Source organism: Limulus polyphemus, unplaced genomic scaffold (genome assembly GCF_000517525.1).
Source record: "Limulus polyphemus unplaced genomic scaffold, Limulus_polyphemus-2.1.2 Scaffold1101, whole genome shotgun sequence".
Taxonomy (NCBI): Eukaryota; Metazoa; Arthropoda; class Merostomata; order Xiphosura; family Limulidae; genus Limulus; species Limulus polyphemus.
Genome location: NW_013666711.1, coordinates 18,918 through 19,393, shown reverse-complemented (window position 1 = coordinate 19,393; position 476 = coordinate 18,918).

Genomic DNA, 476 nt, shown 5'->3' with positions numbered 1-476 from the left:
GTCAATATATAACGGCCTCACGGTTGAAAGAATGAGCATACTCGGTAACGGGAGAGTAACTGATGGATCACATTCTTTGACGAAGTTTAGTACAATGGTTCCAAAACTTTTTTTCATTGACGACATCCTAACTCACTTATCTTGATTTGTGCGATACCCCTGCTGCCACATGCAATATTTGTTTTATAGTTATTTTTATGTTCTTAATTATTAATCGTTTAGTGAAACTCTCGCGACTCCCCTAGTAAGTTGTAGCGACACACAATTTAGAAACCGCTGGTCTAATGCCTAATGAAACAACATATTATAATTTTTCTTTAAGACTCGCCGTATTTAAACGAAACCTTATGTTACGACAGCAGAAGTCACGTAACGCTGGGAGCATGCGCGCTGGAGTTTCTAGAACGATCGTGACTTAGCGGGCAACCTTACGAATGTCCCAGCGTTTGCTAGACGCCCTCTTTTTTAGTATATAA